Raw genomic sequence first — 25,087 nt, 5'->3', positions numbered from 1 at the left:
AATAAGCAGCCAGCCCTGAATCCTACATCCAGAAAAAAATACCTTTCAGGAATGAAAAAGAAATTAAGACAATCTTAGATGAAGAAAACTAAGGGATTTTGTCAGCAGCATAGCTACCCTAAAGAATGGCTGACAGAAATTCTCCAAACAGAAAGAGCATGATTTTAAAAAAAAAAAGTGTCTTGAAACATCAGGAATGAAGAAAGAATATGGCAAGCAAATATGCAGATATATACAATAAGCTTTCCTTCTCCTCCTGTTTTCTAAATTATATTTGATGGTTGAATCAAAAATGTTAACACCATCTGATGTGGTTATAAGTATATGCAGAGTAAATACTTGAGACTATTATATAATAAATGAGAAAAGGTCAAGGCCCCTAAAGAGAAGTAAAGCTTCTACATTCCATTAGAACGGTAAAGTGATGACATCATTCAACTGTGACTATATGTGCATAAAATGTAATAGGTAGAGCAGAAACTAAAAAAGCTATACAAAGAGATACACACAAAAACATTACGGATAAGTCAAAATGAAAAAAGAACCCAGAAAACAAATAATTAAGCAGCAGAATTAAACTCTAACATATCAATAATTACATTAAATTTAAATGGGCTAAATATATCAATTAAAAGACAGAGATCAGTAGTGGATTGCAAAACGTGACACAATGGCTTGCTGTCTGTAATAAACTCATAAATGTAATGTTATTGGCAGATTGAAAGTCACAGGTGGGCAAGAACATACCATGTAAACATTACTAAGGAAAAAAAAAGGAATGGTTATATTAATATTAGTAAAAGTACACTTCAAAGCAAAGAAAATTACCAGAGACAGAGAGTGACATTATAGAATGACAAAAAGGTTAAGCCACCGAAAAGACACAGCAATCCCAAATGTGTTTCCCTACGCAATGACATTGCAAATTACATGAAGTAAAAATTGATAAAACAGAAAGGAGATCTAAACATACTCATAACTACAGCTGGAGACATCAACTGCCTTCCCTCAACAACAAAGAGAGCAGCTATATAGAAAATCAGCAAGGACACGTAAGAACTAAGTCACACCATCAGTCAACAGGATCTAGTCAAAACTTACAGAACACCCCACCCAATGACAGCAAAACACACATTTTTTCAAGTACCCATGAGCCATATACTGAGACAGACCATATCCAGGGCCATAAAACCAACCTCAACAAATGTAAGAGAACTGAAACAACAGAATCAAACCAGAAAGCAAACAGAAAGATAAGATAACAGGACAACCCCCAAACACTTAGAGACTAAACACACATCTGGAAAATCCATGGGTCAGAGAGAAAGCCTCAAGGGAAATCCCAAAATGCAGGAAACAGAATGAAAAGGAATATCTAACATATCAAAGGTTATGGGACACAGCTAAAGCAGTCTAAGAGGGAAACTTGTAGCACTAAATATGTACATTGGAATTGCCAGCAGTTGTACCCCTGGGCATTTATCTCAGAGAAATGAAAAGTTAGGTTCACCCAAAAAACATATATATGACTGTTTATAGCAGCTTTATTCATAATAGCCCCAAAATGAAAACAACCCAGATGTCCTTGAGGGGGTGAAGAGTTTAACAAACTATGGTACCCACGGAATACTACTCAGCAGTAAAAAGGAAATAATTATCAATATACACGCCACACACGATGAATCTCCAGATGATTACGCTGAATTGAAAGCTAATCCCCCAAAATTACCTACAGTCTGATGCGACTTATATAACATTTTGGAAATGACCAAATTATAGAACGGCTACAGACTGTGAGAAAATATTCATGATACATGTATGTGACAAATGACTTGCATCTTGGAATTGAACACGTAGGAGTGGACACTTCACAAAAGATATCCAAGAGGTCACTACACACGTGAGAATATGCTCGCCACCATCAGTTCTCAGGGAAACGGAGACTTGAAAACACAGTGCGATCACACTTTACTAGAAGAGCTAAAATTAAAAAGATTAGCAATACCAAATTAGCAAGGGTATGGAACAGCGGAACATCGTTGGCAGAAGCAACAAATGGTGCAGCCACTTTGAAAACCTGCTTGGCAGCTCTGTCAAGTTCACAAATAACCTACCACTTTGACCCAATAATTCTACTTGTTTACTCCAAATAAATGAGGAACTATATTGGCAAAAAGACATGTACAAAAAAATGTTCATAGCAACTTGGTGTAGCACAGCAGCAAACTGGAAACAGCCCAATCCTTCAATAGAGAAGGTGAAAACGTGTTCGGTATATGTTTACCCATTTACTCAGCAATGCAAGAAACAAAACAAAACAAAAAAAGCAAAGTGCTAATGCAAGTACGGTATGCATGAAAACCAAAAACATGGTGTGCATATGAAGTGGACACAAAAAGACAGATACTCCCTGGCTGTATTTACAAAAAGTTCTAGAATAGGCAAAACTAATCTATGGTGAAATAAATAAAAAAAGGCAGTTGCCTCCAGCTGGTACAGGGAAAGATGATCCAGAATGGGCATGAGGGCACTTTCTGGGATGATAGAAATATGCTAGACCTTGCTAGGAATACAGGCTGAACAGGTACACATATTTTCCATAACTCACCAAACTGTACACCAAAATGTGTGTACTTTTGATGCATATAAACCTCAATAAAAATGTCTTTAGAGACTTGTGCAATACCTTTGGGTACAGAATAAATCTTTAAAATTTTTCTTAGCCTATAGTTTGCACCCCACTTTCCTTTTTCAAACACACAGACATTTGCCGCCTGTCTGACCCTGTTATCCTTCTAGTCCTTTCTAATGCATGAATATGCCCCCACACATACCTACACGTTTACACGTACTTTCTTCAAACTAGATGGGATCACAGCATAGACATGGCATTCTATGCAGAGCTGTCTCAGAAAATGCATCTGATTATCACTCCCTCCCTGTCCTTAAGTTTTCGGTGCCTCAGGACAAGTTTTGACCCCCAATCTAGATAATAAGACCCCGAGAGGTCTGGGCCTTTCCTCCCTGGCCAGTCTCATTACCCTCACCTTCCCACTGCATAATAAACATCTCCCTGCCTGGACTCCTTCTGCCTGAAACATTTCCACCACCTTCCCCTGCTTCTGCTGTGACTAATATATACTCTTCTGTCTTCATTTATCAAGTCCCTTCTTCGGGGAAGCCTTGCACGCTGGGCTGGGTGCCCACCGCTGCCCCTGTTCCCCCAATGCCTATTGTTGTTACTGCTTCCTCTACTGGGCTCTCAGCTTGGCAACAGTGGCCCACCTGCCCTACAAACGGTTCCAACTCCAGCCTCTGGAGCGAGGCCCCAGTGGATTCTCCCTGGACATGGGGAGCATGGCAATGTGCTGTGCAAACCGAAAGCCCCACTCAAGCATGTGGCCATGATGTGGCCATACAAGCAAGAGGGGATCTTCCTCAGGCTTTGGGGGAAATCACATCTACTGTAACCTCCCCGTGAGTCAGTCCTGGGTGGTGTTGAACTGGTCATTTTCAGCGACCTGCAGTGTGGGCAGATGGCCCCCTGAGACCTCCTTCGTTCTGCATTTCCCTTCCTGGGACTGAAGGAAGAGAGGTCAGAACGCAAGCTTTCCAGGAGCCGTCCCTAATGCCACAGGGTACAGAACGATTTATAGTGCTAATGATGTGTTTCCTTCTGTACACTTTTCCCTCCGCTCACTGCCTCCGTGCTAATAAGGCAACCACCTCAGGGAAGGCCGGTGGCAGGAAAATGAAAAACTCTGAGCTCCTGGACAGCTCCTGGTGGGATAGGTGAAACTCAGAGCTGGATTTCAATTGATGTAAGAAGAGTCAAGAAAGGGGTTCTTTTTTCTTTTCATAAACTGCAAATTGTAGAGCAGTTGTAGGTTCACAGAAAAAAACGAACAGAAAGTACAGAGTTCCCACATACTCCTTCTGACCCCCCAACTCCCTCCCGCCCACTGTTTCCCCTTTTGTTAATACCTTCCATGACTGTGGTATATTTGTTACAATTGATAAGATGATGTTGATACAATGATATTAACCCAAGTCCACAGTTTACATTAGAGTTCCTTCTGAATATTACAGTTATACAGTGTTATATGCAGTTACCAAATACGAAATGTCATGTATCTACCATGAGAGTGTCACAAAGAATCGTTTTACTCCCTCTAAAAATCCCCTATGCTGTAATCTATTCATCCCTTCCCCTCTCTTCAACCCTTGGCAACCACTGATCTTTGTACTGTCTCTACAGTTTTGCCTTTACCAAAATGTCACGCAGTTGGCGTTATAGATTATGTAGACTTTTCAGATGGGACTCTTTCACTTAGTAATATGCATTTAAAGTCCCTCTGTGGCTTTGCGTGTCTTCATAGCTTATGTCTTTCTATAACTAAATAACATTTCATTCAGTGGATATACCATAATTTGTTTATCCACTCACCTACTGAAGGACATCTCGGTGGCTTCCAATTTTTGGCAATATGAATATAGGTGCAGGTTTTTGTGTGGAAATAAGTTTCAACTCCTTTTGGTAAATACGTAGAAACCCAACTGCTAGATCATATGGCAAGACTTCTTAACTTTCTAAGAAACCACCCAACTATCTTCCGAAGTGGCTATACCATTTTGCATCTCTACCAGGAATGAACCAGAGTTCCCATTTCTCCACATCCTCACCAGCATTTGGTGTTGTCAGTGTTTTGGATTTCAGCCATTTTAATAGTATCTCATTTTAACTTCCAATTTCCCTAGGGACATAGAATGTTGAGCATCTTTTTATATGCTTATTTGCCATCGATATATCTTCTCTGATGAGCAGTTCAGATCTTTTGTTCATTTTTATTTTTTAAAGTGAAATTTTTATTCAAGTAGGACATTTATATATAAAATGTACACAGATCATAAGAGTAGTCTGATGAGCTTTCACAAAGTGATCACACCCATAGAACCAGTGCCCTGGATTAAGGAGCAGAACACAATTGGTATCCTTCTGAACACCACCACCCCCATCCTTGCCTCTCCTGGGCACTATACTATTGCCTATTTTTAAATTGGGTTGTTTATTTTCTTATTGTTGAGTTTTAAGAACTCTTTGTATATTCTGGATACAAGTTCTTTGTCAGAGAAGTGTCTTGCAAATACTTTCTTCTAGTCTATGGCTTGTCTTTTCATTCTCTTTATAGTGTCTTTAACAGAGCAGAAGTTTTCGTGTTAATAGGGCCCAACTCATCAAATTTTTCTTTCATGGATCATACTTTTGGTATTGTACCCAAAAACTCATTGCCAAACCCAAGGTCATCTAGATTTTCTCCTATTATCTTCTAGGAGTTTTCTGGTTTTGTATTTTACCTTTTGGTGCATGGTCTATTTTGAATTAATTTTGTGAAAGGTTTAAGCTTAATGTCAATTTACTTTTTGCTGTAGATACTCCATTGTTCTGGCACCATTTGTTAGGAAGATTATCCTCTCTTCATTGAATTGTCTTCGTTCTTCGACAAAAATCAGTTGATTATATTTGTGTTGACCTATTTCTGGGCTCTCTTATTCTATTCCATTCATCTATTTGTCCATTCTTCATCTACATTACATTGTTTTATTATAGCCTTAAAGTAAGTGTTGAAGTCAGAGTGTCAGTTCTCCAACTTTGTTCTTTTTCTTCAATATTGTGTTGGTTATTCTGCATCTATTGCCTTTCCTTTTGAACTTTAGAATCAGTCTGTTGATACAGACAAAGTAATTTGTGGGGATTCTGATTGGAATGGCATGGAGTTTGCAGCTTGAGTTTGGAAGAAGTGGCAAATTAACAATATTGAGTCTGCCTATCCATGAACATGGAACGTCTTCCCATTTATTTAGCTCTTCTTTGACTTATTTCACCAGGGTTTTGTAGTTTTCCTAATATGGATTCTGGACATATTTTGTTAGATTTATTCCTAAGTATTTTTTTAGTGTGAATGTCAATGGTGTTATATTTATTTCAAATTCCAATAGCTTATTTTTGGTATATAGGGAAACAACAGATTTCTTTGTATTAATCTTGTATCTTGCAACCTTCCCATAAACATTTATAATTCTAAGTTGGTTTGTTCGTTTTTGGTCAATTCTTGAAGATTTTCTACATAGATAATCTGAAACATATTGTAAAGAATTTATATCATTTGTTGTTTTAATGTTTGGTAAAATTCACCAATGAAACCATCTGGGCATGGTGCTTTCCATTTTGTAAGGTTACTAGTTACTGATTAAATTTCTTTAATATAGACAGATCTATTCCACTAATCCATCCTTGTGTGAGCTTTGATTATGTGTTTCAGGAATTGGTCCATTTCACCTAAGTTATCAAATGTGAGGATATAGAGTTTTTTGTAATATTCCTTTATTATCTTTTCAATGTCCATGCGGTGGGTAGTGACTTTATAAAATTCAGCTATAATTTACATAACAGAATATCTACCATTTTAAGGTTCACACTTCACTGCTTTCAGCATCTTCACCAATCTCTGTATCCATCACCACGATCTAAATCCAGAACACTTCCATCACTTCAGAAAGAAACCCCATACCTATTAGCAGTGACTTCTCCCTCCTCCTACTATCTGGCAACTGCTAATCTACTCTCTGTGTCTATGAATTTCCTTACTCTGGATATTTCATGTACATGGGATCCCAACATACCATTTTTGGCATCTAGCTTTTTTAACTTAGTGTGTTTTCTAGATTCATCCATGTTTCAGTGTGCAATCACACTTATTCATTTTCGTGACTGCATAGTAATCCACTGTGTGGCCATATCATGGCCAGTTCTTAAATACTTCCCTTTATGGATCAACATTCACACTGGATACCTGAAGGCCACCTGGTCCAGCCCAGAGCAAAAGAAAAAGACAAGATTATCCAGGTATGCAAGTTTCCCTTCCACATGAAGGAGAGTAAGAAAAGGACCTAGCCTAGAATCTCCTCTGTGATTAAAAAAAAAAGAGAGAGAGAATCCTGCTTGAGTCTCATGGGCTTAAATAAACCACTGACACTACCACCAACTCCTTCCCATGATGGAGTTACCTCTGCCTGCCAGTACCAGACCAGACAGGCACATGCACGCAGAACAAAAGTGGACCTTCTTTTACCTCCATCGACACATGAGAAGACTATGGCTCTGAGAGATAAGGCCACTTTCCCAGGGTCTGCCAGAAGGATCCCAATCAGGTCTGCCTAACATCAAAGCCCTCCTCAGTTCTCGGGTAACACCTAGAATTCTTTCCCAAGCTGCTCTGGCAGCAAGAATTCCTAACCTTTTTGTGCCCTAGATCTGGAGTCTGCAGACCCCTCTTCTGAATAATGTTTCAAATGCACAGAACAAAATACACGGGATGACAAGGAAACAAATTACGCTGAAACTAGTCACCGATTTTTTGTCATAATCAACCATATGAAATAGTCATGTATGTTCTTCTCATTAACACATTAAGTAACAAAATCCAGCAGTCAGTCTAAGCACTATTATCACCTGAAAGTCATCAAAAGCATAAGTGACATTTAAGGTGCTCTCAACATGACCTACAAAGTGATAGGACCACATCTGGATTTCTACTGGGGATCAAGTCACAGGTGCTACTAATATGACTGTGGCTTGTTGTCTGCGTTCATAATGGAAGGAACACTGAGCTTCAGTTAGAGGTGGGTGACAACAAAGATGGCACTCATTTCCCACGCAAGTTCTTGGACCCCTGGGTGAGAGCCGCTGCTCCTCAGAAGCTGTGTGACCCAGAGGTCGCAGGCATGTGGGCTGGGAGAGCAGGGCCTGATACAGATCACCCTATTCAGGAGTGCCCCCGTGAAGAAGAGTCAACCCTCTTGCTCACTCTCCATCCCTAGTCTGGAATTCCTCAAACCCCCTTCTCTTCTGGGAAGTACCCTAAATTGTGTTTCCATTCCTCCTGCTGGTTCCCATCTTCTTCTTAGTCTTACCCATCCTAGATATCTCAAGACAGTTTGATGTCTTCTTAAAATAACACCCTGGAGAGGTTTGGGGAGTTTCTAATCTCTCATATCAGACTTCTTATATGACTTCAGAAGGGCAGCCCCTAAGCGCGGTTCCCCCAGGAGAGGGGGAGGCCCCAGCTAAATGTGTGGTACAGAGACACTGAATGAAAACCTCGGGCAGAGCCCGGTGTGGGGGGAGGGATAGGGGCACAGCAGTTCCCTGGGCAGATAGCCACTGGCCCTCACGCCTCCTGGCGGGGGCGGGGGGCTGCTTGGGTAACAAAGAACGGTGAGCTAAGCTGTGCAACCTCTGGGGACCTCAGTTTCTTCATCTGTAAAACGGATGGGCCTCTCCATATTGGCCCATTATGGGGTGGGGAATGGACAACAAAAAATGTACTTGAATACAGCCCCAAACCAACCAATCATGCATGTTCAGAGTTTACCCCTAACAGGATGAGACCCAGGGCAAACTCACCAAGTAGTGAGCACTTTTGGAGGGGGGGCTTTCTGGCCTCAGTGCACAAAACGACCCCAGCTCCCCACCCACCCCCTGCACACCTCCTGCTGTTTCGAGACACAGCCAGGGAGGGGATGGTTCAGGGCAGAGCCGGAGTTTGGACCCCGACCTCTCAGCCATTCTCTTCCTTCCTCTCCAGTGAAGGCACCCCACCCAGGGCCATGCAAAGCCCCCTCTGTCTTGCCCTCAGTGTCTCCATAGAGAAAGTGCTTTCTGAGCACCCCTTCAGCTCCCGTCTGACCCACGAGGGATGAAGCATTTCCCTTTCCAGCTACGTGACCACCCTCCATCCCCCAGCAAGGGACAACAGCACCAGCTGCAGTGGTCCCAGTGCACGGAGACTACTTTGCTTCCTGTCTAACCACGGTGATAAAGGTGGGAGGACCGCAGGCGGGGGGGGGGGGGGGGGGGGGGGAGACACAGGTGCAGGGAAGCCCGACTCCACAGAAGCTCGTGCCCCTGCATCACCAAGTGATGGCATCACTAAGACACAACACCTGTTTCCATGGTTCCAGAGACCTGCCTGCTCCCCACAGCAGTGATTGGGGGTGGGGGAGAAGGGGACACAAGGCAAGAGGGACAGAGACAGAGAGAGAGGGGATGGGCGGCAGGGGGAGGAAGGGTGGGGAGGAGTGAGGAGGGGGCTTGAAGGTCAGAGTTGACCACAAGTACCCCGAAAACGTCCCGGGCCTGGGACCGATGAAAGAAGTTCGAAAACAAAAACAGAAAAGTCAAAATGCACACCAGCAGCCCCAGTGTTTCCTGTTTTTCTAACAAATCACCAATGATTTCCAAGAAAAGCAAGCCATGCTGCGCTCAGCCCCAGGCACAGCCGCAGAATTTGCACATCTGGCCTGTGCTTCGAGAGCGCCGCGCACCCCGGGGCACAGGATGTGGGGGACAGAGAGGGCTGCAGCTCCGTGGTGCACAGGGGCAAGGGGCCGGGAGCCCTGGGGCATCCTCTCTGCAGGAAGACCCCAGGGCCTTGCAGACCCGTTGGGGGGGGGGGTGTCACGTGGGGGGTGTCACGTGGGCGGGCTTCCCCAGGCCTGTCGATTTCTCTGAGGATTTCCACGCTGGTAGTGCAGGGGCTTCGGGGAGACCCCGTGGGGCCAGGTTTCCCCTACAGGACGGCTAAGCTCCCCAGGACTCAAGTTTCCCCCATCCCCCCATGAGGTCGTGGGCTCTTTCGAAAGCCCCCCAAGAGGGAAGTGCAGACCCCAGAGCTGGGCTGAGGGTCAGCCCCCTTCTCACCTCCCCAGGAAGCACACCCTGCCCCTGCCTGCCCACCGCTCCACGAAAACCCAGCTTCCCCTGGAGAGCCTCTCTCCGGCACCCCTTCCCACGACCCAGCCCTCTTCCCTCCTTACCCCTTAGCACAGCCACCTCTGCCCACTCCTGTGGCTCACCCACAGCTGATGCCCCAGGCCCTGAGCGGATAGAAGCCTCCTTCCTGGACAGCCGTTGCAGCGAGAGGAGGGGGTCTGCGCAGATCCAGCCTGTGGACCGATGAGCCCCCCAGCAGCCCCAGTGGGGTCAGAATCAGCCTGTGGGTGGGAGTCACGGATGGAAGGCAGGCAGGGGTGCCCCACCTCTATCTGCCTTTGACCTTACTCCTCTTTGGCTGCTAAACCAGGGAACAGAGTAATCCTTAGTTTGACCACACACACACACACACACACACACCCCTTTTGCTGAACCATTTGAAAGTTAGCTGCTGGTTGCAGATACCATGACAAGTCACTGTTAAATGTTAGACTGAACTGCATTCCCCAACCCGAAGACACCATTACCACACTGAGCTAAAACATAACTACGGCCCAAGGATCCTCGGCCGCACCCCAGGAGCGCTCGTACTTTGCAGAGCACAAGATCTGTGCCTGACTCCCCAGCATCCCCAGGCGCATCCCCATGCCTGGGGGTGGGGGGGGCCTCATCCCTGGGGCCTAGGGGTGGGCAGCCGTGGAGGGGGGGCGCTGGTCTCAGCAACCACCTTTGCCTGGGAGATTATGCTGGCCGGGGTGCCCAGGAAATACGTGAAATTCCTCCACAGCCCGTGACAACACAAAATGAGAATTCTTCCCCAGGGAAATGGAAGGGACATGACGAGGCTGTATTTCCCCAAGATGGGGTCACCCCATCTCCCATCCTCTTCCATGGAGCAGGCTTGTCCCTCGCCCATCAAGACATGGAGACTGAGCGGGCGTGTGACTGCTTCACCTGACTGATGACAGCAGACGCGACAGTGTGTGGCTTCTCGAGCTAGGTCATAGAGCGGAGCCTTCCTGCCTCGTTTGCTGGAAGCCTTGCACTTGGTGCTTGGAGCAGTCGAGCAAGAGACCTGACCAGCCCCTGGAGGTTGCCATGACAGGAGGAAGCCCTTAGGGGGTATCCGACCTAAATTCATTCACTCAAAGAAAAACTTCCCTTATCAAGCAATTGAGACCACAAGATATTTTGCTCGATGCTGTGGTAGATACAAACATGACTAATACGTTGCCCTTCATTTCAGATACTGAACTCTGCTGGTGCCAGCCTGGAAGGTGCCACCTCCCAGGGGCTCGAATGACCACAGCCAACACACCACGCATGCTCCTGCCCCAGGACCTTTGCACTTGCTGCTTCCTCTGCTGGAGTGCTCTTCTCCCAGATGTCTGCCAGGCTCATTCCCTCCCCTCTGTCCAGTGTTTATGTTATGTTCTCAAGGAGAGCTTTGGGCAAACCCCACCCCTGGCACACCCTGTTTTATTTTTCCCACCTCTTACCACCAACGGACACACCATACATATTACTTGTTATTTATCATACTTGCTGCCTGTCCTTTTCCTCCAGCCCCACAAGGGCCTAGAAGAGTGCCTGGCACATGTTTGCTGGATGAACGAATGCACAATGAATGGGAGGAGGGAAGGGTGAAGAGATTTCAGGGCTGACAAAAGAAGAGAGATGGACAGGGCATTACGCAGAACTCATGTGACTGAGATATGGATGCCACTTTTCTTGTGAATCATCAACCTGAGATCCACAGCAGGGCCCTGGGATGGTGGTGTGCTCCCCCTGCACAGCAGCTGGAATGTTTCCTTAGGTTAAAATCAAGCCAGCTAATAAACTGTCATTCCTCTGATCACCTGACGTTTTGGAAGCATGATCCCTAGGACATATGTCAAAGACAGAAGGGAGGTCCCCAAGAGAGAATGAACACAGGAGAGCAGGAGTGAGCATGTCAGGAAAGGAAGGCTTGTGAAAAGCACCAAGGACACCAAAAAGGGTCTGTAGAGTTATTTTCAGAATAACCCCAGCCTGGGGATAAGGTTAGCCACTCCAGGCTGGTGGGGCAGTAGTTACAGGTGATCTAGAGAAAGGAGAATCACTCACCTGTCTACTTCCTCCATCACTTTCTCAAAGAGAACGGTCATCCTATTGGAAAGTAGGGATCAAAGAGAGCTGACTTAACCAACAGCAAGCATGTGTTCAGGGTCTGCTATGGGAGGGTCTTAGTAGGCACTGGGGATCCAGAAAGCTCAAGGAGCTTGTGGTCAGATGGAAAGAGGGGATCCTGAGAGGTCACCATGCACAGCGATAGAACCATCACCAACAACAATGATAAACACAAACCAGACTAGAAAAACAGGCACGAGACTTGATTGACTCTCTCTCCCATGAAAGAGGCTCTCCAAATGGCCAATAAACATGAAAAGGTACTCAATTTCATTAGTCACAAGGGAAATGCAAATTCAAACCATGATGCAATACCGCCACATACCCACCAGAATGGCCCAAATGAAAAACACAGAAAACCCTGTTTGTGAGGTTGTGAAGCACCTTGAAGCCTCACAGCTGCAGGTGGAGAAGGTGAAAATCAGGACAGCTGCTTATCAAATGGAAAGCCAGTTACCAGTACCCAGTCAAGTGTGACCTGTGCTGGCCCATGACACAGCAATTCCACTCCCAGACCTTTACTCAAAGGACACACAGCACAAAGTTCAGAGCAGCACCATTCCTACTGGACTGTACCCAATGAGTGAGACATCCAGCGGAGGATAACACCAGACAGGTGCAAGAGGAACTTGGTGGTGGGAGAAGGCTTCTCGGAAAGGGTAATTCCCAGACAACTTTTCAGGAAGGAACAACTGCCCTGGGATTCAGGCACAGCTGTGGGAAAACGGACAGAGGTGGGACTCAGGCACAGTGGTGGGAAGATGGATGGAGGCAGGATTCAGGCATGGCGGTGGGAAGACGGACAGAGGTGGGACTCAGGCACAGTGGTGGGAAGATGGATGGAGGCAGGATTCAGGCATGGCGGTGGGAAGACGGACAGAGGTGGGACTCAGGCACAGTGGTGGGAAGATGGATGGAGGCAGGATTCAGGCATGGCGGTGGGAAGACGGACAGAGGCAAAAGCCATGAGAAAGCATGATTCCTTTAGGGAAGGGCATGAGACCAGCTCCACTGGAGGATAAAGTATGACACAGGGCACACTGGGAAATTTTGCCTCATGGGGTGGGGTGGCAGATGGGAATGGCCTTGGATAGCAGGCTACGTGTTAAGGGTTTATTCAAGGGTCTTGCGTGGCCATTGTCAAACCTTCAACCAGCACGTGACACATCAGCCTTGGGATTCAGATGACCACACCAATGAAGGGGTGAGGGGGAGACCAGGGGAGAGACACCTGCCACAGAGGGCTCTGAAGTCATATAGAGAGTTTGCTGCTTAAAAAGGAGCTGAGAATCGCAGATGAGGACAGACACATCTCCAAGTCATAAGGAAACCAGAGTCTGTGAAAGGGGACTGCTATCGATCATCTTTAAAGAATTGAAGAAAATGAAAGATGTACAAGAGAAAATAGAGAGCAAGACAGACAAAGACAGAAACAGACCCTAGAAATGGCTGTCCCAATTTCAGAGAATATCAAAAGCATAGGATCTACAGAGCCACAATCTCTGAGCTGGCCAGCCCCCTGACAGAGCTCTCTGCATGCCATCAAAGGCAGTTTGGGAACACCCAGGAGAGGACCCAGGGATCCCCAGGGGCTGGAATGGCCTCACCAACAGTAATACAAGAAAATACATGAAAGCAGCATCTCTGGATTTGAACGAGTCCTGCAGGAGCCTTGTGAGAATTTCGAAAAGCGTGAGCTGAAGGAGGACACAGAGGGATTCCCCATTGGCTCACTAACCAAACTAAAAGGGTGTTGAGGATCTGCATCTGCACTCTGTTTTGGCCCTTGAAAGCATGCCATTTTTCAACACACAGCTCAGTAGCAGAAGGACATTTACATCGTCACATAGGCACCACTGTCATCTGTCTCCAGAACTTCATCTTCCCAAATGGACACTCCACACCCATGAAAGGCTAACTGCCCAATTCCCCTCTTCCTATTACCAGCTGCTAGTAACCACTGGTTGTCTTTCTGTCCCTCTGAGTTTGATGACTCTGGGATCCTCATATTCGGGGAATCATACCATACTGCTTCTCTTGTGACTGGCTTATTTCACCTCATATAAGGTCTTTAAGGCTCATCTATACTGGAACATGTCAGAATTTTACTCCCTTTTGAGGCTGACTAATATCCCATCGCATGTATATGCCACATTGTATCCACCCTTCATCTGTAGATGGACATTAGGGTAGATTCCAGCTTTTGATAGAGTGCCATTTTTAAAGGGTTTTCAAAAGAGCTCAGAAGGCATGCTTGCCACACAGCAGAAGGGATAAAGGAACTTTATATGATAGAGAAGATTCAGAAAGACCTCAAACTAGTGGGGTCCAAATGTGGATGAGACTCCTAATTGTCCTCCTACATCCTTTTTTCTTTCTTCTATAATAATATAATGTTTGGGTATTTTAGATTACATTTACCAGATTCTCTTGTAGTCAGGTGTGGCCATGTGGCTATATTCTGGCCATCAATACAGGTATATATTGAAGAATGCAATTTCTACATCATGCCTTTGAAAGGAAGAGGCATGCCTCGTTCCTTCCCTTTCTTCCTCTTGCTAGCTGGAATGCAGATATGATGGCCATTGCTAGGCAGCCATTATGCACCATGAGATGAAAGCCACATGGTCAGGCAGGCAGATCAACAAGATGGAAGGAGCACAGATTCCCAACCTACGAACCTGTCACATAAAGTCTGGATGACTTATGCTCAGCCTATTACATGAGAGCATACACCTCCTCTACGGCGAGCCCATTTCTGTGTATCCCCCACAGAGACTGACTTATGTAAAGGTCAGCCATTCTTTGGAGCAGACTGGGTTGGCCAGCTAATACTGAAGCAATTCAAGTTCAGAGGGTATGGTTTCGAGAGACTCTCCTACTGGTTCGGTAGACAGGACCATGCAAATACAGCCTAGACTAACAAAACTTGTCCTCCTGAAATGAGATCAGATGGTTTTGTGAACAATTACATTCCCAAGGCATACCTATGAAGACAATAAAGATCAGTGATCCTAGGATGGCAGAAAAGGAAGAAATAAATAGGCAGGGTACAGAGGAATTCTAGGACATTCAAAATGCTCCATATAAGATTACAGTGATGGCTATGGGTCACTATTCATTTACCAGAACTCAAAAAAAGCCCAACACCAGGAGTGAACCCTGAGGCATTTGGGGGTGACTGTGATGTGTCAACAGAGGTTCATCCTTGGATAAAAAGGTACTATCCAGTGGATGATGCTGAGAACAAAGGAAACTATGCATGTGTTGGGGGGGGGGGGATTATACAGTAAATCTCTGCACCTTCTTCCCAATTTTGTTGCAAACCTGAAATTGCTCTCAAGAATTAAGTCTTTATTTTAAAAAAAATGATAATCCCGTTGCCGCCTCCATCCACTGGGCAGGTTGTAGGAGTAACAGGCAATGAGTAATCCCTGATCTTTGAAAGCACTGAATGGGGAGGAAGACAGGGGGGAAATCGGACTCTGAGAGGCTGAGCAGTGGACCCAAGGTGAGACTGTCCCAATCCAATCCCTTCAACAGAGCCCATACGGGAGCCCTGATGGGGAGCAGCCGGCAGACGGAACCTTGGGCCAAGAAGGGGCATTCTCCGCCCACCTTGGGGCAATGCTGCATACTGCCTTGGGGCAGGGGGAGAACAGGAGAATGGAGAGTGGGTGGCACCTCCTTCTTTATCCACAGCCTCCAACATAGGGCCATGCAGTCTTGAGGGCCTGCTTCTGCCAACTCCCACAAGTCCCAGCACCTTGTTTTTCCAGCTGACTCGGGAATCTTCTGGAACCTTCTAGTCTTCTCCCAACCCCACACAGCTAGCACCGCACAACCCTGAGCTCCTTAGCATCACTAGCTAAGAAATGTGTTTTCTGGACCCTCCCCAAGGCCACGCCCTCAAATCACCTCCCTCGGCCAACTTCTGCCTCTCTAATGTAGGGGTTTTATGACCAATTTCTTTCAAAGTCATGCCCTTGCTTTTCATCCTTCCTTTGTGTCTTAGAGCACCTTATCCCCAAACCAGTATCATCACGCCATGCCCTGCAGGCTGATGTGACGTCACGGGAGTCCTCTGCACTTCTGCCCTGCTGCTGGCCAGCTCATGGATTTGGAGGAAGAATTCACTGCAGAAAACATCTTCGGGGCACGAGAAGTCAGGTGGCTGTGGTGAGCCCCATCTCTGATTACCTGCTTGCTAGAGAGGGAATGCCAGAATATTCCTATCCCCAGGGCCACCAAAGTCCAGGGCACCTTAACAGACCCATCCAGATGCTGCTGTAGGGTCGCAGGCACAGTAGGGAATCCTGGACGCAAGCCCCTTGTGCTCTTCTGTGGGTGGTCCCAGGCTGCGAGGGGGTGCCCAGGGCCACTGGCACAAATGTTTGAGGGGGCAGGCAAGGCCAGTCTCAGCCCCCTCGGCCCTTTTCTCGGGGGGCAGGGGGAGTGGTGTCACTGCCCAAGTTGGAAGGATCGGGATAGGCGGGTTCTCTCTCCTGGGGAGTCTTTCCCACTGCTCTCTCCTCCCCAGAAAGCTCTCTTTCCTCTCCAAAGCATTACTCCCTTTCAAAGGGGGGAGGAAAAAAAAGAAAGGGAAGAAAACCCGAACCTCGTCGTCCGTTGCTTGCTCCAACCCATCCCCCTGCTTGGGAGTGACCCAGGGGAGTCTCTAAAGGGTTCCTCCTCGACTAGCAGACCCAGGTTCAAGAACAATGCTTTATAAGCCATAAAGGGCGATATGCAAACTAACATTGGTTACTGGTAGTATTTGACTTTCTCCCGATTTAAAAACTTGAGTTCTATGCCTCCCTCGGCCTCCTCCAGGGTCAGTATGGCCCGGCCCCCTGGGGAAGGTTGCAGAATCGCCAGAAATCCTCCCAGCATTTCTCCCCCCCTGAAAACGGGGCTCCTGATTGCCCCACAGCCCGCCAAGCAGGCAGGGACAGGAAGCTCCTCTATCTTGTAAACATCGTGTCGCAAACAGACACTTGACTTCCCTAGGTCCCTGTAGAGAAGTGGCCCCAGGTCTGGGAGTGACTTGTGTGGGGCTGGCTCCCCGGGGCTTCCCCACCGTCAGACTTCCAGAACGGCTTGTCTTAAGTCTGACTCACATGGAGGGCGGACACAGGTTCCCAAGGAGAGGGTTCTCTGCATGTGAGGTTTGCCAGGGCCCCTGGGGCCTGGGCGGACCCCCCCAGAGGGGGACATCTGCCTTGTTGTCCAGGAAGGCAAAAACACAGTATTTTTGCTCCTTCGGATGCACTACAGAATCCAATGCAGTTCCTGGAGGGCGCAGTCCCTGGGTCGCGGGAGGACTGAACCCCACGAGATCTCAGATGGGGGTGTTAATCACCTGTCACCCAAGGCTGGGGCCCCAGGCTTCCTCTGTGCAGCGGCTCAACCAGCCAACACGGACAGGGCATGCCAAATCCTGGCCCGCTGGGCACTGGGGAGAAGGGGCTGAACATGACAGCTGGGGGTGGGGGGGTCTCCTCATCGGGAAGATGGGGGAGAGGCAAGAATGCACATTAGGTACTGGAGAAACTGAGGCTGGCAGCCTGGCCAGAGGAAGGGGTACACATTCAGGGGGAAAGACTCCAAGAGCCGGACTCAGGGTTGACATCTGAATGTCCACCAAGGACTCTGGGCTTTCCCTGTGAGGCAGGGCATCCCCAGAGGCTTCCAGAAGCTTCCGAGCCTGGTGGCGAAGGGGTTTTTGTAGGAAGAGTCTGCTGCCAGAGCAAGGAAGGCCCATGGGCGGGATTGTGGGGACAAAAGCTGAATGGCGTGTGGCAGAGCGTGCAGTGGGGAAGTGAGAGAGGCCAGGACCCCAGGCGGCGCCATGACATGGGCCGGGGAGCGGAGAACGGGAAGATGGAGGGAGGACCCAGAGGTGACTCCAAGGTTTCATGTCTGGGAGGCTGTTGTCAGCAGAGACAAGAATGGGGAAGTCCGCAGAGGAAGCCCACTTTGTGGGTGAGGAGCTGGGCTCCTGACAGGGGGTGAGCTTGACATAGTGCGAACAGCAGGCCTGGGCTTGGAGATACACTTGCCGGAGAGGGACACGGACGTGCCCGGGGATGGCTGGGGAAGGAGGTGCAGGCGGGAAGAGAGAAAGCTCCAGGGGAGCTGTAGGCATCAGGGGTCTCGGAAACTCTGGGGAGCCCTACCAGCTGGGATGCAGCCACTGGAATTCACCATCAGGCAGCTGCCAGTGACCTTGGAGGGAGCCGTCCTATAGAGAAGGCTGGGTGGAAGGAGGCATGGCGCAGCCAGGGTCTGAACGTGGCACCCGCCCAGGAAGGTGACCCTCCACGTAGGGCTTGATGGGTGTCCTTCCCCAGCTGTTGGAAGGAGCTAAGAACAAGATAGACCCTCCCACAAAAGCCCATGCTTCAGCACAGGGTGTGGGCGAGGGTCTCCTGCCCTGGATGGTTACACTTTTCTGACCCCCAAAGCGGCCTTGCTTGGGAGGAACAGGCTGTGGGATTTGTGGGGGAACTGGGCAACGTTGGGATTTTGTCTGTTCAAGGCCACCGAACTCCTTAAATTCAAATCCCATTCTCAGAACTACTGATCTGTATTCAACCCGTCAGACACAGCCGCTAGGATTTGGAGAACTAGAGACCTGGGAACGGAGCAGCCTTGGCCTCCTTTCTCACGGCAGTCCTGCCTACACAGGACGTGTATTTCCCCTGAATGCTTCCCCCTGACAGGGAACTCATTACCGCAAGGCCACCCAGTCTGCTGTTGATCTGTTCTGAATTTGTCCTCGATGCTCCCTGTACCCAACTTGAGGCCCCTTTAGGTCTTGTTTTTGGTTTCCTGGGGACCGGTCCTCACGGAGCAGGCTGCCTTCGCCTTTTCCCCGGGACGCTGCCCTCCGAACATGTGGAGATGGATACGACTTGTCCCCAGGGCCCTCTTCTTCGAGGAAAGCCTCTCGGCTTCTTTGGCATGACGTCATCACCGTCTTGGCTATTGCATCTGCGTAGGACATGGTTTCTCAGCATCCCCAGCAGGCACGGGCCCTGGAGCGGAATGGGGCCACCCCGTTGCTAAAGAGCACAGGAAGCAAGGGCTCAGAATTCGTGGCTGACTGCTGGAGGCCAAGAATCAAAGCCAGGAGCACAGGTATGTGTGTGGAAGGCTCAGGAAGGGAGACAAGGAAGGGATGACAGCCCCCAGAGGCCAGGATGCACGAGCAGAGGGACTCAAGACCAGAGCCTTTATCCTGACTTTCCAGGCACAGAGCACTCCCCTGCTCCGGCTGCCAGCCCCAGGGTACAAGAGATGAGTCTATCCCCAAATCACTCAGCAGAGCTTCACTCCAGTGACGACAGCAGGACAGAGACGGATGAGGAGGGTTGACCTTACTCAGGAGTAAGGATGCCAAAGTCCGAAAGAGGTTCCGAGCAGGTCAAACCTGGCACTGCTTGGAAAGAATAAAATACCTTGACCAGACAGACAGAGTTTGCTCTAGAAATGCAGGACGGGCTCAATCCAAGGAGCTAATGACATCATGTGTGACACAAACCTCCAGCAAGGGAAAAGGCTACAAGAGCATCCTGGTAGACGCGGAGGGAAGTAGTCTACAGACTTCCCTCCCATTCATGCTTCCAAAAGTCCTTAGTCATGAGGAACTGAAGGAAACCTCCTTCACACGGGACACTTGACCGGACCCATGTATCAGAGAAACAAAGCCCCGGGCTCGGGCCGGTCCCTGGGCACTCCGGGAGCCGGGACCATCTGCAGCGCTGGCCAGGACGGAGCAGAGGGCTTCTTGTAAGAACGTCGGTAGCAAAAGTGATGCTCTTTTGTCATCTTGAAAATGGCCTGAATTCAAGACTTGATGAGAAATTCAGAAAGCATAAGCATGGTGGGTGGGGGGAGGGGGTGCAGAGAACGGTCAGGAAGTTCACCCCCTGTACCCACCCCCACCACACATATTTGGGTTTTTTTAAGATTTTATTTATTTATCAGAGAGAGAGAGCACAAGCAGGGAGAGGGGCAGGCAGAGGGAGAAGCAGGCTTCCCATTGAACAGGGAGCCCGATGCGGGACTCAATCCCAGGACCCTGAGATCATGACCCGAGCCAAAGGCAGACGCATCACCGACTGAGTCACCCAGACGCCCTGAGCCTGACCATTTATGCAAAACTTTGAAAGAGAGAGGGAGGGAAATTATGTATGTACGCGGATGCACACGGACTTCATGGTTCTGGGAGGAGAGCTCTGGGTGGACAAGGAGAATGTGGGGGAGGAGGGTGACCAGATAGCAGAAAACCAACCTTTCTTAACCCTGTAAGGGCAGTGGCTCCGGATAGGGACAGAACGCAAGCCCAGCGGACAGTGGCACACAGGGGCTCCCGTTGCTGCTGGGCTACGGAGGCGGAGGCCTCCTGCCAGAAGCCCACGGAGACAGCGGTGACACATGCTCCCTGCTGATGATCAGGGCGGAGGAAAAGGGAAGCACCAGTTATAGCACTGATGGCCTCAAGGGCTGAGTGCCTGCTCTATGCTGCACAGCTATGCCTGGGCCCAGCGACCTTGCTGTGATCCACATTCCTGTGTCTCTCTGCCTTGGATCTCTTGGGTCTCACGGTGAATAGAACTTCACTAGGGAAAGCCTTTCCTTCACCCCCCCAAGCTACAGGGGAGCTCCCTTTGTGTAAAATCACAGGCCCTGCTAATTCTCACCATTGTGATGATGGGAAGCGGGTCGAAGTCCTGGCCGCCTGACGAATCACACACGGGCAGGACACTGTGTGGCTCGGGACGCCCAGAGGGAGCCCAGCCTTTGCCCTGCACACAGAAGGTGTTCCGTGAAGAAATGTGCTGAGCCGGGGAAAGGAAGGTGGGAGCTCAGGAAAGGACTGCAGAGAGCACCTGTTACACACCCGTCACACGCCTCCACGCAGATGAGAACGGACATCCCCAGGGACATGCGCGGATGGACCCAAAGTCGTGTACTTGGCGGTGCAAGAGACTGGCAGGAACAAGGCCAACCAAGTATGGGAGGCAGAAGCCCAGACGCCACCTTCTGCCCTCACACCCCAGCCCCTGCCCCCAACAAGGAAACCACACAGCCTCATTTGCCTGGGTCAACAACAGCAGCCAGAAGACTCCAGAGGACACGAAAATGAAAAGCACACCCCTCCCTCCTGACCCCACCCTCCTGCAGGCGGGCAACTCCCATTATTGGCCTGCATGGACTTCAGGCCTCTGACATCTTGGGGAGCGGAGCGGGGGTTCACGGTGACAGCTTAATAGCCACACAGAGGGTCAGGTGGCTCAGGTGAGCAAGCCAACACGCTGCTGGTCAGACACTGTAGGCCAGAGTGGTCGGTGGTCCGGCAGGAGGACACACAAGGTGTGGGGAGGACAGGGTGGGTGGCCAGGGCTGGGGAGTGGAGAGCCAGTGGAAGAAAAGACGTCAAAGATGATGAGGTTTGAATGGGGGGATGGAGTAACAGTCCACTGGGCGGCAGAGGAAGGGAAGAGCAATATACGGAGAAGGAAGAGCGGGTACAAAGGCACTGGGGTTTGCCCGAGCCTCTGGAGAGACAGCAGCAGGGTGGCCCTGAGTTGGCTGGTGGGAGACCTGGCTAGCCATGCCAAGGAGTACAAGCCTTCTCCAGAGTGTGGTGGCAGGTCTGAAGGGTTCACAGTCAAAACTCGTGCTCCGATTTGTTGCCTTATGTGATCATGGCCATGGGAGCAAGGCTGAGCAGGGAGCTGGTGTAAAGCTGGAAACTACTGCCCCAACCCACCAGACCCAAGAAGGACCCAATGCCTGCTCTGAGCCACCAGTTACCCACTGTGTCCTCACACTCAGCCCTCACCATGCTACAGCTCTATCGCCCTTATCCTGAAGGCACCTCAATGAAACCCCTGGTTATCCAGAACTCGGCCATGAGCCTGGAAGCAAACAGAAAAGACACCATGGTGGGCCACCACTCATGCCCCCAAAATCACTATTCTGTGCATTGCCAAAAAAGAAATATTGCTGTCCGTTGTCAAGGTAAGATGCATCTTGATTTCCAAGTCATTAAAATGTAAAAACACATATGTCTTCAATCCCCAGACTATCCTAACACATCATATGTGTTTGCTCTAGGAACATCTCATCTTCCCTTGGGGACAAGTCAGTGTAACCCCTCCTGTGTTCCCTCCCATACACATCTACACCAGACGCTCCCCTGAGTGACTGCTTATCACTCTCTGGCCTCTCTAGAAGTTTCCCCTTTTAAGATGCTGTGATCCAGACCTTGAGCCCACCCACAGCTGAGCCAACCAAGACTCTGGCTCCCAGCAATCCCACAGGGCTGGCCAGGTGAGCCCACTGGGTGAGCCTCTTGGAATGAAGGCAGAGTCAGCAAGGACTTGGGGACAGAAGATAATCATCTCCCTCTTAAGCTGGAGATGTTGGGGAGGGGGTACTTAAAATCCCAATGAGGCCTAGCATACAAAGACCCCAAGCCTGCCTGTCCCAACAGTCCTGGGTGCTTATGCTTCAAAAGGCAAGGAAGGGTCTCCTGAAAAGAGAGGGTACCCAGAAAAAGAGAGGTTGACCATTGGAAACCTTCTTTGTCTTCCTGGATGCACAGGGCGGTGGGCCCGCTGAGGAAGCAGGGAAGCTCCTGATCTGCAAACTGGTGTTCTGCAAACACCCAGGAAGCAGTTCCATGTGCAGCTCGAATTGTCACACTTTTCTCATGGAATCTCCCCACAGCCCTGGGGAGGCCACTGTTAGAGCCCATTTTACAGAGAGGGCAATGGGGCTGCGTGGGGAAGGGGCAGAAGATGCTCAAGGTCACACAGCAAGACCCCGGGGGCGGCAGCTCAAGTCTCCTTTCCACATGGCACAGGGTTCCCTCGCAATGGCTCCAGCGCCTCCCTAAAGGAGCTTATTCAAACTTTAGAAAACTACAGATTGCAGACCTCGGCCCCCGCCCCGTCCCTCCCGAAGAACGTGGCTGGGGCCTGGGGGCTGTGTGCTGTGACAAGCTCTGGGAACCAGCGCCTCACCAGGTGGCCCAGGCCAGGAGGAAGAGTGCTGGCGAGAAGATGAGGCGACCACCGGAGGGAGGAAGGTGGCGTGATCCAGAAAGGGGCCTTCCGGGCAGACCTGGCCTACTTTTAGCCCTCATTTCGCCCAAACCCACCCCTCCGCTCTGCTCTGAGGCTTTTAACTCACTTGATACCACATCCTGCCGCTTTCATCTCGCGTTCCTTTTCCCTCCGAACCATCCAACCACGGCCTTCCTCCTGCTGACCCGCACCTCTCGCTAATTTACTCCCGGGGCCTGGGCTGGGCCAGCGCGCGGGCACACGCACACACCTGCACGCACGCACCCGCGGACTCACGCGGGGACACCCGGGTGTAAACACGGCTCCTGCCACCGCGCCCACGAGCGGTGCTGCAGAAGCGCGGCCGGAGCCGGGGCACCCCCGCGACGCCCGGGTCCTGGCGGCGACGCCTACGCTCATCGCGACCGTCCCCAGGCGGAGCGACGCGGGCTCCTGACCCCGACTCGGGCCGGTCTTCGGGGGAGGAGGGAGGACGCGGCCACACGCACGGCCCCGGCGTTCTACAGTGTCCCCCCCCGGGGCGCCCCTTCTGTCTCCGGGAGTACCGGGACGGCCGGTCGCGGCCCCGCGTGTCCCCGGGCCCGGACACAGCAGGACTGCCCAGCCCGCCCGCGGCGGACGCCGCTCTCAGAGCCCACTGCTCCCCGACGGTGCTCACGCTCCTCTCCCCGCACCTCCCCGCGCGCCCTCCCCGCCCGCCCGGCCACGCACCTGCAGTCCCCGCCGGGCGCCGAGCCCTTCTCCAGCGGCTACTCCCCGCGGCTCGCGTGCGGTCCGGACCAGGCGCCGGTCAGGATCCGCGCGGTGAGTCTCAGCACCCGCCCGGGCTGCACTCGGACCGCGGGCCAGGGGGCGGGTCGGGGGCGGGGCCATGCGGGTGGGGCTGGGGGCGGGGCGGGGCGCCCAGCGGGTCTCTAGCGCCACCTGGCGGCTGGGGCGCGCGGGCAAGGGGCCAGCCGGCCCACGCATCCTCCGAGCCCCTCTGGCCCAGCGCAGCGCCGGAGCCGCGGCCCCAGGGTGGAGCGCGTCGGTCCAGGAAGGGACAGGCCCAGTAGGTGGACGGCCGCGGCCGGAGGGGCCCCGAGCGCCACCGACCCCCCGGGAGTCAGGTGCGGTCGTGTCCCGGGGAGCGGAAGCGCGGCCTCGGCCCCGCAGGAGGGGTGGGCGGAGCCGGGGGGAGGCTTGGGGTGGGGGCTTCGGGGAAGGAGGAGAAAGGGGAAGCTCCGTCGAGCTGCTTCCTTCTCTCGCGGCGACCCAGCGCCCCACTTCCTCCTCCTACTTCTATTTTCTTTGGGCGCTCTTAACCTTTACAATGCCTGCACCCCTGGTGCGCAGACGCGCGCGGGACCCCCAGCCTCCGGGCTGACTCCCCCCGCTCCCCCGCCGGTGGCTGTCACTCGGCCTTTTCTCAGCCCCCGAAGCGGGGGGAGGGGTCGTCTCCAGAGTCCAGACCCTATTCTTGCCCCTTCGGTTTCCCCCACAGACGCCGCCGCTAGGAAGAACTCCGCAGGGAATCGTGCCCTGTGCCTCGCTCCCACCCTTCCAAAATGGGGCTGGGGGAGGGATTGTGCCGGCAGCCCTGGCGAGGCAAGAATAACCCTTGATTGCAGAATCGGCGCAGGGCCAGGCTGAAATTTCCACTTCCACTGTTGAATGGGACTCCTGTGTCACAACAGCTGTTGAAGGCGCCTGAAACTGGCCACAAGGTCGGACGTTACTGTGGGTCAGAAGCCACACCCCTACCTGAGGCTTTGAAAGATGTGAACACCAGTGACTTTTCTCTTCCTGACTCCCAAAATACCAAGAAAAAGCAACTTCCCCAAAGGCACAGAAACAGAAAGTACGCTCAGGCGAACACGACGGTCTGGTTCTAGTCTGCAGTTAGGTCTGGAAGTGCGCTCAGAGCCCGTACTTGGATGCGTCATCCACCCCCCCAAACACACACACACACACACACACACACACGCACGCACGCCACCATGTCACAAATAAGGAACCCGAGCCCCAAAAGACTGAGAGGGCACGCTGAGGTCACACGACTTGA

At 50.6% G+C, this 25,087-nt stretch overlaps 1 protein-coding gene across 3 annotated transcripts in view; it reads right to left on the bottom strand.

Moving 5' to 3' along the window:
- The window catches only part of PIK3R5 (phosphoinositide-3-kinase regulatory subunit 5), a 64,453-nt gene extending 40,548 nt beyond the window's left edge, over nucleotides 1–23,905 (bottom strand). For all 3 annotated transcript variants that reach the window (XM_059147887.1, XM_059147888.1, XM_059147890.1), the window contains exon 1: nucleotides 23,755–23,905. The gene's annotated coding sequence lies outside the window, so the exon portion shown is untranslated. The remainder of the gene's footprint in view (nucleotides 1–23,754) is intronic.
- Nucleotides 23,906–25,087: the final 1,182 nt, after the last annotated feature.

This window comes from Mustela lutreola, chromosome 15 (assembly GCF_030435805.1).
Source record: "Mustela lutreola isolate mMusLut2 chromosome 15, mMusLut2.pri, whole genome shotgun sequence".
Classification (NCBI taxonomy): Eukaryota; Metazoa; Chordata; class Mammalia; order Carnivora; family Mustelidae; genus Mustela; species Mustela lutreola.
This window is presented reverse-complemented; position numbering and strand designations above follow the sequence as displayed.